We start from the raw sequence: 12,727 nt of genomic DNA, 5'->3' as shown, positions 1-12,727 counted from the left end.
CTCCAATGCTCTAAACTGCCAAAGATGACAACGACGACGACCTGGACAGAAATCGGTTTCCAATCGCTCTACGCACGAACTTCATGCTCATCGACGAAATCGTTACCCCCTTCCCCCCCTTTATATCGATGCGTCTTAGTCCGTTGGGCGGAAGAGCAATATACTGGTGGAGCAGAAGCGGCTACGAATTAGTCTCAAGTTCAGTCCGCATTGATCGTTGAATGGCGAGAGAAAAGGGTAATCTTGTTACGATTACGATAAGCAGTAGCAGTTTTATCAGTTAATTACACACACACATACACACACACACATGCACAGCTCCATTCTACTCAGTACTACGGGGCGTTTATCGCTGAAGTTGATTTAATTAGTCTCAGCCAAGTGCTACTCAAGTTTCTATTGATGAGCATACCATACGACCTTTGCACCTTCCGGGCCATCAGCAATGCTGAACAGGAAAGGTGACCATTTACCAGCAACGGGCCGCAGCAAAACGTCACAAACAAGATGATATGTGGCTTCTTGATATCATTCTCTTGGCGTCTTACCCCGTCACTACATGCTTAGCAAGTAGCTAAAAAGTTAGCAAAAATAGCTTAATTTTCCAAAATAATTTTGCGATTCTAGCGCGATTTAAAGGTTATTTAACATTTCTCGTATACAAGGTAAAATCAATCAATTTTTAAAATTTTGCTAAATTTCCAAAAAAAAAACGTAAGGGGTAAGCCTTATGAAGCCTTTTTTTGGTGATTTTTTTTTTGGAATTTTTTTCTGATTTTTAATCCTTTTTTATTTTAAAGCATTATTTGAGTGAAAAGAAACTCATTGCAACCCATTGGCATTAAAATAAAACATTTTAAATTTTTTTGCAAAATTTCCCAAAAAAAAACCTAAGGGGTAAGCCTTATGAAATTTTCGAGTGGAAATTTTTTTTGAAATTTTTTTCTGATTTTTTATTCTTTTTTTAATTAATAGCACTATTTAAGTGAAAAGAAACTTATTGCAACAAATTCCCATCAAAATATATCACATTTAAAGTTTTTGCTACATTGCTCAAAAATGAGGAAAATTTTACGTTTTCCCAAACAGGGTTAGGAACTTGGTTCCTCGAATAACTTCTGGCACAGACATCTGAGGGCATGGCCGTCCAAGAAGAAAATGTAGCCATTGATGCCATCTCTCGACCACAAGTTAAAGATTGGCGATTCGTTGGATACCGACCGAGTTATAGGCAAAACTTGGTGCAAAAATGAGGAAAATTTTCATTTTTTTTTTAATTTTTTGATTTTTTTATTATTTTTCACTCTTTTTTTTATTTCAAGCATTATTAGAGTGAAAGAAAACTCATTGCAACCCATTGGCATTAAAATAAAACAATTTTATTTTTTTTGCAAAATTTCCCAAAAAAAAACGTAAGGGGTAAGCCTTATGAAATTTTCGAGTTGAAAATTTTTTTGAAATTTTTTTCTGATTTTTTATTCTTTTTTTAATTTAAAGCATTATTTGAGTGAAAAGAAACTTATTGCAACAAATTCCCATTAAAATATATCACATTTAAAATTTTGCTACATTTGCTGAAAAATGAGGAAAATTTTACATTTTCTCAAACAGGGTATGGAACTTGGTTCCTCGAATAACTTCTGGCACAGACATCTGAGGGCATGGCCGTCCAAGAAGAAAATGTAGCCATTGGTGCCATCTATCGACCACAGGTTAAAGTTTGACGATCCGTTGGATACCGACCGAGTTATAACCAAAAGTTGATGCAAAAATGAGGAAAATTTTACATTTTCTCAAACAGGGTAAGGAACTTGGTTCCTCGAATAACTTCTGGCACAGACATCTGAGGGCATGGCCGTCCAAGAAGAAAATGTAGCCATTGGTGCCATCTATCGACCACAGGTTAAAGATTGGCGATTCGTTGGATACCGACCGAGTTATAGGAAAAATTTGGTGCAAAATGTGTGGTGGAAAATTTTCATTTTTTTTTATTTTTTTGATTTTTTTATTATTTTTCACTCTTTTTTTTTATTTCAAGCATTATTAGAGTGAAAGGAAACTCATTGCAACCCATTGGCATTAAAATAAAACAATTTAATTTTTTTTGCAAAATTTACCAAGAAAATCGTAAGGGGTAAGCCTTATGAAATTTTCGAGTTGAAAATTTTTTTTAAATTTTTTTCTGAATTTTTATTCGTTTTTTAATTTAAAGCATTATTTGAGTGAAAAGAAACTTATTGCAACCAATTCGCATTGAAAAAAATGACTTTATAAAATTTTTGATAAATTTCACAAAAATAGCTAAGGCTATAGCCTTATTAAATTTTCAAATTTGTAGAATTTTTTAATTTATTTTATTATTATTTTTCTTTTATTTGCCGACAGAATTCGATTGAGGATCAATGCGACGAAGACAAAGTACTTGCTTGCCGGAGGCTCTAACCGTGATAGAGCCCAACTCAGAAACAGAGTACCAGTTGACGGCGACGTTCTCGAGGTGGTAGAGGAGTTCTAATACTTTGGTACGATCGTAACTTCGGACAACAACATGAGCAGCGAAATCCGATGGCGCATTGTTCAGCGAAATCGTGCCTACTACGAGCTCCACAAACTCCTGCGATCCAGAAGACTCCAAAAACACACGAAATGCACGATATATCGCACACTGATACGTCCGGTAGTCCTCTACGGGTACGAGTCCTGGACTATCTAAGTGCTATGGACTATCTTTGGTGGTGTGTGCGAGCAGGGCGTGTGGAGAAGGAGAATGAACCACGAGCTAGCTGAGCTGTTTGGCGGTGCAGATAACCTGACGGTGGTCAAAGCTGGAAGGATACGATGGCTGGGGCACGTGATGAGGATGCTGGACTCATGCCCTACCAAGAAGGTGCTCGTCAGCGATCCGTTCGGCACGAGACGGAGAGGAGCACAGTGAGTTCGTTGGCTGGATCAGCTGGAGTCAAACCTATCGGAGATCGGATGCAGCCGTGGATGGAGGACTGCAGACCTGGACCAAGATTCCTGGTAACGGATTGGTGACCAGGCCATGTCTACGCGACGTGCTCGACCGTGAGCAGGCCAGAAAAGAAGATTCTGTCATTTATTCAAAGCAATATTGAGTGAAAATAGTGTGCGAAAAAGTAAAAATGAAATATTTCATTTCTGTTTTTTGGTTACAACTTAAGTACTAATGATTGGACAAATATGTCAAACACAAGCAAAGATGCAAAATCAAATTCTACACAAATCATGTGAACATTGCTGATCTATATCCCATCAGGTTTTCAAGAAATTTGCAAATAAGTTTTTTTTTAAATATTTCTCTGCGGTTTTTTGGTAAAAACTTTAGTACTAATGATGGCACAATTATGTAAAACACATGCAAAGATGCAGATTTAAATTTTACACAAATCATGTGATCATTTCTGATGTCTATCTCATCAGGTTTTCAAGTAATTCGCAAATAAAGAAAATTTTGAAATATTTCACTACGGTTTCTTGTTAATAACTTTAGTACTAATGATCGCACAATTATGTAAAACACATATAAAGATGCAGAATCAAATTTTCTATAAATCATGTGAACATTGTTGCAGTCTATCTCATCAGGTTTTCAAGTAATTTGCAAATAAAGAAAATTTTGAAATATTTCACTACGGTTTCTTGTTAATAACTTTAGTACTAATGATTGCACAATTATGTGAAACACATACAAAGATGCAGAATCGAATTCTCTACAAATCATGTGAACATTTCTGATGTCTATCTCATCAGGTTTTCAAGTAACTAGCAAATAAAGAAAATTTTGAAATATTTCACTACAGTTTTCTGTTAATAAATTTAGTACTAATGATCGGACAATTATGTAAAACACATACAAAGATGCAGAATCGATTTCTCTACAAATCATGTGAACATTGTTGCAGTCTATCTCTTCAGGTTTTCAAGTAAATCACAAATATAACAAAATTTGAAATATTTCATTTTCCTTTTACGTTAATAACTTTAGTACTAATGATCGGACAAGTATGCAAGACATACACAAAGATGCAGAAATGAATTCTTCACAAATCATCTAGACATTGTAGTTGGCTATCTCTTCTGGTTTCCAAGTAAATCGCGAAATAAAGAAACTTTTGAAATATTTCAATTCCGTTTTTTAGTTATAACTTTAATACTAATGATCCGAAAAGTATGTAAAAAATATTGGAAGATGCAGAATCGAATTCTACACAAATCATCCGAACATTGTTGATGTCTATCTCATCAGGGTTTCAAGTAATTCGCAAATAAAGGAAATTTTGAAATATTTCACTTCGGTTTTTTGTTAATAACTTTAGTACTAATGATCGGACGGGTAAGTAAAACACATGCAAAGATGCAGAATGAAATTCTACACAAATCATCCGAACATTGTAGTAGGCTATCTCTTCAGGATTTCGAGTAATTCGCAAATAAAGAAAATTTTGAAATATTTCATGAAATATTTCAAAAAAGTCAAAAGTGTCAGAGAAAAAATGAAACTTTTCATGAAATATTTCACAGATGAAAAGTTTCACAGAAAAAATGAAACATTTCATGAAATATTTCATGAAAATTTTCATGAAATATTTCATCAATTTTCATGCCAACTTATTAACGAGGAGTCAAGGAGTCTAAAACAGTTGAAGTTGAGGCGAAAAACCAAAAAAAAAAAGCAAATAAAAAATTGGGCCCACGAACCGACGAAAATGTGAAAAATCAAAGTGAAAAAATACGCTTCAAAATTTCAAAATCTGGTACCATCGATTAGAAAAAAGCAAAAAAAAAAATTGGGCTCACGAACCGACGAAAATCTGAAAATCCAAAGTGTAAAAATACGTTTTGGTTTTTGAAGTGCTACCTCCTCGCCTGGTATGCTCTCCTGTTACTTCAAACCATTTCGCCTGGTAGTTTTCGAAATCCAAAAGTACCCAAAAGTATCGAAAAAGTACCAGTTGCAGCAACCAAGTAACAGGAGAGCATACCAGGCGAGGAGGTAGCACTTCAAAAACCAAAACGTATTTTTACACTTTGGATTTTCAGATTTTCGTCGGTTCGTGAGCCCAATTTTTTTTTTGCTTTTTTCTAATCGATGGTACCAGATTTTGAAATTTTGAAGCGTATTTTTTCACTTTGATTTTTCACATTTTCGTCGGTTCGTGGGCCCAATTTTTTTTTTGCTTTTTTTTTTTGGTTTTTCGCCCCAACTTCAACTGTTTTAGACTCCTTGACTCCTCGTTAATAAGTTGGCATGAAAATTGATGAAATATTTCATGAAATTTTTCATGAAATATTTCATGAAATGTTTCATTTTTTCTGTGAAACTTTTCATCTTTGAAATATTTCATGAAAAGTTTCATTTTTTCTCTGCCACTTTTGATTTTTTGAAATATTTCATGAAATATTTCAAAATTTTCTTTATTTGCGAATTACTCGAAATCCTGAAGAGATAGCCAAATACAATGTTCGGATGATTTGTGTAGAATTTCATTCTGCATCTTTGCATGTGTTTGGCATACTTGTCCGACCATTAGTACTAAAGTTATTAACAAAAAACCGAAGTGAAATATTTCAAAATTTTCTTTATTTGCGAATTACTTGAAATCCTGAAGAGATAGACATTAACAATGTTCGGATGATTTGTGTAGAATTTTATTCTGCATCTTTGTATGTGTTTTGCATACTTGTCCGATCATTAGTACTAAAGTTATTAATAAAAAACGGAAATGAAATATTTCAAAATTTTCTTTATTTGCGAATTACTCGAAATCCTGAAGAGATAGCCAAATACAATGTTCGGATGATTTGTGTAGAATTTCATTCTGCATCTTTGCATGTGTTTGGCATACTTGTCCGACCATTAGTACTAAAGTTATTAACAAAAAACCGAAGTGAAATATTTCAAAATTTTCTTTATTTGCGAATTACTTGAAATCCTGAAGAGATAGCCAACTACAATGTTCGGATGATTTGTGTAGAATTTGATTCTGCATCTTTGCATGTGTTTTACTTACCCGTCCGATCATTAGTACTAAAGTTATTAACAAAAAACCGAAGTGAAATATTTCAAAATTTTCTTTCTTTGCGAATTACTTGAAATCCTGAAGAGATAGACATTAACAATGTTCGGATGATTTGTGTAGAATTTTATTCTGCATCTTTGTATGTGTTTTGCATACTTGTCCGATCATTAGTACTAAAGTTATTAATAAAAAACGGAAATGAAATATTTCAAAATTTTCTTTATTTGCGAATTACTCGAAATCCTGAAGAGATAGCCAACTACAATGTCAAGACGAATTGTGTAGAATTCATTTCTGCATCTTTGTGTTTGTCTTGCATACTTTTCCGATCATTAGTACTAAAGTTATTAACGTAAAAGGAAAATGAAATATTTCAAATTTTGTTATATTTGTGATTTACTTGAAAACCTGAAGAGATAGACTGCAACAATGTTCACATGATTTGTAGAGAATTTAATTCTGCATCTTCGTATGTATTTCACATAATTTTCCGATCATTAGTACTAAATTTATTAACTGAAAACTGGAGCGAAATATTTCAACATTTTCTTTATTTGCAAATTACTTGAAAACCTGATGAGATAGACATCAGAAATGTTCACATGATTTGTAGAGAATTCGATTCTGCATCTTTGTATGTGTTTTACATAATTGTGCGATCATTAGTACTAAAGTTATTACCAAAAAACCATAGTGAAATATTTCAAAATTTTCTTTATTTGCGAATTACTTGAAATCATGATGAGATAGACATCAGAAATGTTCACATGATTTGTGTAAAATTCAATTTTGCATCTTTGTATGTGTTTTACATAATTGTCCGATCATTAGTACTAAATTTATTAACAGAAAACTGTAGTGAAATATTTCAAAATTTTCTTTCTTTGCGAATTACTTGAAAACCTGATGAGATAGACATCAGAAATGTTCACATGATTTGTGTAGAATTTTATTCTCTATGTATATTATTTTTTGTATATTATTTGTATATTATTTTTATTTAATTAAATTTAATGCCACTCAACCGATCTAATTTTTGAATTTGTATTCGTTTACCTTGTTATTGCCAGCAAAATCGAGCTATCTTGGCCGCCATTACAGAAACGGCGTCAAGTCGCGCTTCGAATAGCGCTTTTGTGCATAGAGGGCGCTCTGGTCATTCATATGAATCATGACTCCTCGATCAAAACATGAGTCGATTTTGGAAAGATTAATGAATCTAAACAGATTTATATATCCACAAAGATTCTTTAATCCTCATAGTGTCATGAATCTCTGAGGAATTGCGGAGTAACGCATACGTTTTTGAGTAATAGCACACCTAACACAGACTGTGACGTTTTATTTTAGTTTATTGTAGTATCCTTCCATTTCAATATAAGTTGTCTTGGTTGTTTCAGTATTTGGAGTTGATCTACTAAAGTCTACTCCATGTTTTGTCTATTCAAGTTAAACTAGAAAGTGTCCATTTAGAAGTCGAATTTCGTACAAAATGATTGAAATTTGCCTGAATCATATGCTTCAATTTGTTCATCATGAATCCTTTTTTTCAAAATCATTATATTCAAGTAAACATCATACCAGGTATGCTACCTAAATATTCGTAGCAAACTGGCTCCTGGAATGAAACACAGGAAAACAGAAAAGTATTGCCTTTTAATTGGTTCGTGTGAAAGGATGAGAAAAATTTCCCCGGGATAAATTACAAACCGGAAGGACGTTTTCAATTAAGAGGGAGAATGAAAAGAACGTTCGAAATAATCATTTTGCTTGTAATCTTCGGGATGTCACGAATGGGAAGTCACGAAACATCGAAAAGGAAAGAATCGAAATTTAAAACCCATACCCGTTACCGTTAAACCATTGCCAATTGTACGAATGGCACCAGAAAGGCGAATGAAGTGAGTGAGCGCGATGGTGAGTGAAAATGCAGATTACATATCCTTTAAGTCACGAACGAACCACTGAACCATACTCACACATTATTTTCTATTCTGCTTGTTGCAAATTCTACGAATGACTGTCGCGAACATAATTGAATTTACATTTACGATTTAAATTTTTTTAAATATTACTTAAAAACAATAACTTTTATATTTAGCAGTGAGAGATAACGATATGCTAAAGCAAGCTCTTTTTCTATAAAATCGTCTGCTGCTCTAATGCAGCTGACGGTAACTGACAAATTCGCTCAACGACGAAGTCCATTTTGTCCAGAAAGCTCGTAACGTTCTTTTCCAATCGTTTCTATCTCCAAGGAAAATAATGTGATCCCATGAGAACATACGAATAAACCAGAATTGAATAGACCCTAATATGTTTGTTTTTGTTCAATTTATTCCAACAAATTGAAAAATTAAAATCATTAATCAAACCAGATAGCACAATCAAAGAACATCAGTGAGCAAAAACAAAAAAAATCTCTCTATGAACAAAACACACACAGTCAGTATGCCTTCCTAATGGTCTAATCATTCCATTGACAGGTTTCCCCAGGTCAAAAGGATCAGCCTTTCTATTGTGGTGACCGCGGCAGTAGTAATGAATATGAAAAACTTCTGCTCGCAACAACAAAAAAAACAAAACAAGGTCCAGTCCATTGGCATAAAACACACACCCATACACACTTCTGTGCAGCATTGCGCTTCTAAAAATTGCTTTAATGTTTTTTTTCGGTTGTATGTACTTCTAGGTATGAGTGCTTTTCCGTCCCCACCTTCTTTTAAATAACGTTCGAACCAACTCCAACGCGGAAAAAAGATACTTAAATACGCCCATCGGACTGACAGGCAAGACAGTAATGGTGCAAAACAGGGGTAGCCGACAAAATATATGTTGTTGTCCTTTCCACTTACCGAAGTGTGTTTTTTGGGGGCCCCCTCATGGTTAGGGAAAATACGCAGAAGAACGCCGTACCAGAAGCCTCAATTATTGTACCATCTCACATCTCCCTCTCCCAACTCACCACAATCCGGAACCACCATACGTTGCCCGGGAGTTGAATACTAAAATGCTTCCGAAATGGACGAAAAAAAAATTCCATTCGCATACGCAGCAACCGAGCCCGAAGATCACCGCACTGTGGTGAAAAATACAGTGAGAACGCAACACCGTTTCGTGCGAATTATGCGCGCGTCCTCGGTGCGAACTTTTGGTCAACTGATGAAGAGTACGCTTTTATGTCGTAGCAATTTTGTGATTTTTCGAATGGTCTCTGCTGGTGTGCTGGCGAGTTGGTTTTTTTCGAGCGTATATTATACATTTTATTTGTTTACCTCTACAGTGCCTTCTGTTTATCATACAATCCCTTTTATACCGTTCAACTCGGCTTCATTGTTCCGGTTGGTTACAGTATGTTATTCACGTTAGTCGCACACAGAACGCAATATCGCAAAGATTTATCATCAATCTTTCTGTCAAACCAGCACCATTTGATAAATCTTGCTGTCTAAAAGAATTGTAGCTTACGATTTATTAATATCAGCTTTGTGCAACAACATCTTAGTACTTTTCCAATTTTAGATCATAACACATCAGAAATACGATCTAGGGTATTCATGTTTTTTATTATTGAGGTGATTTTTATCAAACATGGGTACTATTTTCATGGTTTTGTGCTTTGAAACTTAAGGTTGTGTGTTTTTTTTTAATTTTACATCGTGCGAAATCTTCCAAAGATATGGGCGAAACCGCGAGGTGTTATGGGAGAAGGAACATGGCTCCTTTCTGAAGCATTAACGCGGCTAAGCGACTACAGCTTGCACTTTTAAGCGGCGATCTTTACCGTGCACACTGGTGGGTAGGCTAAATCAACTTCATGCACCTCTCTCTCTCTATAGTGGTAGGTCAAAACTAGTGACCCGCGATTGTCGCTCGCTGGTGACGGCCGCCTCCTCGTCTGACGACATGGGACGACGTCGCGACTCGTCACTCGCCACTGGCTCCCGCCTTCTTCGGAGACGGGTAGATCGACTGGGATTGGAGGATCCTATAGGTCAAGGATCCTATAGGAGGTCGATATATCGGGATCAGCCTCCCCAGATGCATTCGCAATAGCTGGTGCATCTGCCGCTGCTTCGGCCACTTTGTCCTCCTGTAGCGTCTTCGAGAGAATGCGAACCACCTCATACAAAATACTCCAGGTTTTTGTGGCTGCTCAGCGCATATTGTTGAATTATGTCTGCCGTTACTGTGGGATCCCCAGCAAGCAGCAGTGACTCTCTCGCGACCGTAAATCTCGGGCACTCCAAGAATGCAACGATCCAAGGAGAATCGGAACAATCCGGAGATGAGGTGAACTTCATGAGGCACAGGTGCACGGTGAGCCCATCGGACGTACCTGGAAGCATGCTCGTCTTCCGCGTCCTCATCCCAGTTCTGCTGCCATGGTCTGAGCGTCACCTCCCTCTCCTCTCTACGGAGCTGAGTACTCGGAACAGCACTCTGGAGAATATGATGATAAACTCGTGCGTCTTCCTGCAGTCTCGTATCTTACGGTGCGAAATGTACTGGCGACTCCAATGTCTCCAGTCTTCTGTACTTTTTCCAATTTTCTTCGACTCGCCTGATTCTCAACTCCCCTGTGTCACACGGGTGCCCCCATCGCGCATCACGGAGTCTCCCACACAGCCTTGACCACACGCAAGGCTTTCTCAGCGGCGTACTCCACATGTGGCTGCCAGGATAGGTGCTCCTCAAGGATTACTCCGAGATCCTTGCTGATCGACGTTCAAGATCACAAATATTGACTGGTATATCATTATGACCTTTTCGACTACTGATCATAACAATTTCGGTCTTTGAAGGATGCCAGTTTGTAAGGAATGGATCTCCATCCAACTCTGAATCGGTTGGACGGCTCTTTCCGACTCTTTCGCGGCAGCTTGCGGTGTGATGCCGAGAACAAGCAACACAAGATCATCGGCATAGCCAACAATTCGTGAGCCCTTCGGGAGTCGTACCGAGCGAACACCGTCGTACATAACATTCCTATGTGTAAGACCGAGTATGGAGCCCTGTCGCACTCCCGCAGTGATGTTACAGCTAACGGGACCTTAATTGGTATCTCCTCAGGATCCTCTGGAGAGACTCTGGACCTTCTTCTCCTGTAGCGCGGTTGCCAATCGCCCTCCAACTGGCCGAGTTGAAAGCGTTGGGCACATCAAGAGACACTAGCATAAGGTATCTCTTGTCACGGTTATTAGTGCGCCTATAGAACATCTCTTGTCTTCCCTGATCCATCACTTGCTTAACTATCTGGACAGTTGATTTCCCCCATCGGGAAACCAAACTGAGCCGGGGAAAGTCTCGGTGAACATGGGTTCTCAAGATGTTCGTTGAGGCGGCTAAGGATTATAGGTTCGAACACTTTAACGACAGTTTGTTTGAGCTAAGGTTGTGTAAACCGAATGAGAATGAATGAGTGAGTTAAATCTTTCTAATGAGTGAGTTAATTCGAATCTGTTCAAAGATTTGTTATAATTTTGTTTTAAAATGTAAATGACACTTTACACTCGTGAAAGTGTCCTTTCAGCCATGCAATAGTAGTATCATTTATAAAAGAGTCATTCATCTCTTGAAGCAGTCATTTAACTCTTGAAGGAGTCATGAATCTTTGCGGCGATCTTTGACTCACTCATGAACTTATGATGTCACTGACTAGAGTCATTTTGTTTAAATATTAATATCATTGACGCACATGCAACAATTGAGTTTGACAGCCCTGGAAGGCTGTCCGAGGCATGAAAAGGAGTATAAAAGGAGCAGCGATTAGGATATCATATTAAAAACTCCAATTCGCTCTGCCCTTTACACACATACATTCTCATTCTACTAACCCCTTATCCTTTTAAAGTTCTCTAAAATATTTGCTGAAAAATAAATCATATATGAGATCACACAAAACCATTTTACAGTAAACATAATTAACAACGGAGAAATAATTCCAAAACAACATCTTCAATAACATCATTTACTGTTTATATGGAAATTAAGTGTGCTTCAATTTGAATCGATATAAAGATTTTTTGCTACACATTTGAGAGTAACAAGCAGCTTAGTTTCACGCAGTAAAGAGGGTTGGATATTTTGGTTTTCACTGTTTTTTTCGCGCCACATTGTTTCCTCTCAGTTATTTTTATTTGAGGAGACAAAAAAAAGCAACAGGATTGTTTTGGGCACCACCAATTCAGGCAGGACACTCAACGCAAGGAAATATGTTGCTTAATTAATGATATTTATCATTTCGCTTCCTTTTCGGTGAGTAAAATTCCGTACAATGTTTGCAGATAGTTGGTTATATTACCCGTTCCGGAAGCAAGCAATTGACTCGCAGCACCAACATTACAATGGCGTACAGATATGCGGTGGGGGGTTTTTTTTGAAAGAGTTTTTGACTAAAATAAATGAAATGATATCTGTTGCGTTCCATTCTATAAATTGCCACTGGTCACGTATTAAGAAGTGAACAAATGAGTATCAATTATTTAACCGCAGGATTTATCAAGGGGATGCAGTATTGAATAAAATGCAACAAAGTAAACGACGTTTGCTATTACTACTCATAACTTTAAAACTTTCGTTATTTCATTTTTATGTATATTATTTGAATAACTTTTTAACTGACAATGAGAATAATTCCACATTAATTGTTTTTTTAATCTGTACTCATGCTCACCAACAAT

Source organism: Anopheles funestus, chromosome X (assembly GCF_943734845.2).
Source record: "Anopheles funestus chromosome X, idAnoFuneDA-416_04, whole genome shotgun sequence".
Classification (NCBI taxonomy): domain Eukaryota; kingdom Metazoa; phylum Arthropoda; class Insecta; order Diptera; family Culicidae; genus Anopheles; species Anopheles funestus.
The sequence above is the reverse complement of the archived record's forward strand: the minus strand, read 5'-3'. Positions refer to the sequence as shown.